A 3686-nucleotide genomic window follows, 5' to 3' on the forward strand; every position below is an offset into this window, starting at 1 on the left:
TCTGCGGTCAGAGCTCTGTAGAGCAATCAATGCCCTAGCAGCCTGCCCCAGGGACCGCAGTGCTAGCCAGGGGCCATGAAGAGTTTCCTGGCACCATTGGACTTTCAGTCAGTGAGCCGAGTAGCAGTGGAAATGAGTGGCAATGGGGACTGTTAAATGGTCACTGCTTTGAGATACATCAGTGGTAGCAGTGTGCAAATTAAGATTTCTCCTGCGACACTAAGAAACTGGGAAAGTTATTTAATCACATCCCTAAGTAATTAGAAGCTCCATGCCTTCATTAAGAACCCAAAATAATGCTTGCTCCATGTGCAGGTAAACGACAGCAGGGACATGCAAAAGTTGTTTCCTAGTTCAGACTCAGAAAAATGTCATTTTTATTGGTTGAAGAGAAAAAAATCCCTGTAATAATTTTGTGATAATGTTCTCATTAGGAGCTGTGAGGGAACTCAAGAAGCCCAGAGCTCTCATAAAGTGTCCTGTTATTTCCATATCCTCCTCAAAACCGTTTTATCATAAAACTAACAGAATGCTCAGCCCTTTTATCTGGGGATTCTCAGCGGCATCAAACACATTCAGATGAGCCTCATGCCAAAAATATTGGATGTCCAGAAATCTACACAGCTTGCATTTGATAAGTTTTAGTCAAAGAAACTACATCTAAGTTAATTTTGAGGTTGGTTTGTAAAGCAGTGCAGAGGTATAGGAGAATAACTTCATCGTCTAGCCATTCTTAGATGGGAGGTAATTGTCCACTCAACCACTGGTGGTGGTCTCTTGTTCCATCTCTGCTGGGATGAGCCTCTGATACAGATGCTGCGTTCTATACAACCTTGAAAAAGTCTTCCATTTGAGTGGAAATAGAAAGGTGACTCATTCCCCTTCCAAATATGTTCTGAGCTCATGCTGGGCACAAGCCCTTGGATAAGTACTGAAGGGGATACAGCGTTGAATCACTTGCAAAACCTGACTTCATGAGTTTATGCACTGATAGAAAAGATAAAGCAAGTTTCTCAACACTGATAATACAAGATGGAGAGATCAGACTAGCAGGGGAGGGCAGTTAGAGGGTACTTGTAAATGCCTAAAAGACTTCTGGAAGACTATAGAAGACACTGTTAAAGTTGCCTGGGAAAAGTGGTTGGGGTCCAGGAGAGAGAGATTATATCATCCAACGACAGCAGAATACTAGGCCACAAGCACACCTTAACAAATTTGAAAGAATAGAAATAAACAATGTCTACTCTTAGATCAAAATGAAATTAACTAGAAAGCAGTAACAAAAGATAACTGGAAAATCCCAAACAATGTGAAGATTAAACAACACACTTTTAAATAATACATGGAATAAGGAATCACAAGAGAAATTTAAAAATATTTTGAATTAAATGAAAATGAAAACCAATTTATCAAAATTTGTGGAATATAATGAAAATAGCTACTTGAGGGAAATTTATACCATTGAATGCCTATGTTAGAAAAGGAGAAAGATCTAAAATCAGTCATCTAAGTTTCCACCTTAGGAAACAAGAGAAAGAAGAGAATATTAAATACAAAGTACAAAGAAGAGAAATAACAGCCAATTACAGCAGAAATCAGTGAAATTGAAAACAGAAAATCAGTAGAAAAAAATCAACAAAACCAAACTCTGGTTCTTTGAAAGATTAATAAAATCAATAATTCTCTGAAATCTTGCCATTTGTGACAGCATGGATGGACCTAGGGGGTATTATGCTAAGTGAAATAAGCTAAGTAGAGAAAGACAAATACCATATAAAACTATTTATATGTGTAATCTAAAGCACCAACCTTTCAGACCTCATGGACCACCAGTGGTCTATGGACCACCAGTTGGCAACCGCTGATCTAAAGAACAAAATAAACAAAATATAACAGATTTATACATATAGAGAAAAAACTGATGAAGGCCAGAGGATACGGTTGTTGGGGGATGAGGTAAAAAAATGTAATGGGCCCTAACCGGTTTGGCCCAGCGGATAGAGCGTCGGCCTGAAGACTGAAGGGTCCCAGGTTGGATTCCGGTCAAGGGCATGTACCTTGGTTGTGGGCACATCCCCAGTAGAGGGTGTGCAGGAGGCAGCTGATCAATGTTTCTCTCTCATCGATGTTTCTAACTCTCTATCCCTCTCCCTTCCTCTCTGTAAAAAATCAATAAAATGTATTTTTTTTAAAAATGTAATGGGATTAAGAAATACTAACTGGTAGTTACAAAATAGGCATGGGGCTGTAAGGAAAAGCATAGGGAATATTGTTAGCAATCTACTAATAAAAGGGTAATATGCTAATTAGACTGGACCTCTTCCAGACATTCTTCCAGACAAAGCCATGGTGGCGGGGGACGAGGCAGAGACGGTTAGGGGTGATCAGGCCAACAGGGGAGGGCAGTTAGGGGGTGATCAGGCCGGCAGACAGAGGCAGTTAGGGAGTGATCAGGCTGGCAAGCAGAGGCAGTTAGGGGCGATCAGGCCAGCAGGCAGAGGCAGTTAGGGGGCGATCAGGCTGGCAGGGGGGCAGTTAGGGGGCGATCAGGCCAGCAGGCAGAGGCAGTTAGGAACAATCAGGCCAGCAGGGGAGCAGTTAGGGGCATCAGGCCAGCAGGTAGAGGTGGTTAGGGATGATCACGCAGGCAGGCAGGCAAGCGATTAGGAGCCAGCAGTCCCGGATTGTGAGAGGGATGTCTGACTGTCTGAAACTGACAGTCAGACATCCCCCGAGGGGTCCCAGATTGTAGAGGGTGCCGGCCGGGCTGAGGGACCCCCCCTCCTGTGTACGAATTTTGTGCACCAGGCCTCTAGTATTGTAATAACTACCTATGGTGGTAGATAGACACTTGAATTATTAAAGGGAATACTTTGTAACCTATAGGAATGTTTACTTGCTGTGATGTACATCTGAAACTGATACCAAAAAAGTGTTAAATGCAAGCTGTAATTGAAAAATAAAATCAATCATTTTCTAGCCAAACTATGAAAAAGAGAGAGAAGTTATAAGTTACTAATATTAGAAACAAAAGAGGGTATATCATTACAACACCTATGGGCATCTTATCTAATTAAGTTGACCCTCACGCTGTCACAAAGATGGTGGCACTCACAGCCAATAAGGAGGAAATATGCTAATTGACCGTCCCTCCCTCAAAGATGGCAGTGCCTACAGCCCATAAGGAGGGAATATGCTAATTGACTGCCACACCCTTAAAGATGGTGGCAACCACAGCCACAAGATGGCGGCGACCAGTCCCTTCAGCCCCACGGGGGCGGCAGGCATGCAGCAAGACCAGGCCTGCCCCTAGGCGGGCCCGGCCACTCCACACACCTGCCTCCAGAGGCACCCAGTCCCCTCAGCTCCCCCAGCTGCCCAGGGCCAGCCCATGGCACAGGCAAGCCTCAGATGGCAGCTGCCCAGCCGCCCAGGGCTGCCCAAGGCTCAGGTAACCAGGGCCGGCCGAGGCTTGCACTGCCGGCAGTGGCAGCAGCAGAGGTATGATAGGGCGTCACCTTCCCTGATTACCAGGTTGCCTCCCACCTCTGAGGGGGCAGGACAGGCTGAGGGACGCCCCCCTCCAGTGCATGGATTTTCATGCACCAGGCCTCTAGTTAAAGGATAATAAAGTAATACAAGGAACAACTCCTATGCCCACATATTTGATAACTAGATGAAGCAGA

Source organism: Myotis lucifugus, unplaced genomic scaffold, assembly GCF_000147115.1.
Source record: "Myotis lucifugus unplaced genomic scaffold, Myoluc2.0 scaffold_1021, whole genome shotgun sequence".
NCBI lineage: Eukaryota > Metazoa > Chordata > Mammalia > Chiroptera > Vespertilionidae > Myotis > Myotis lucifugus.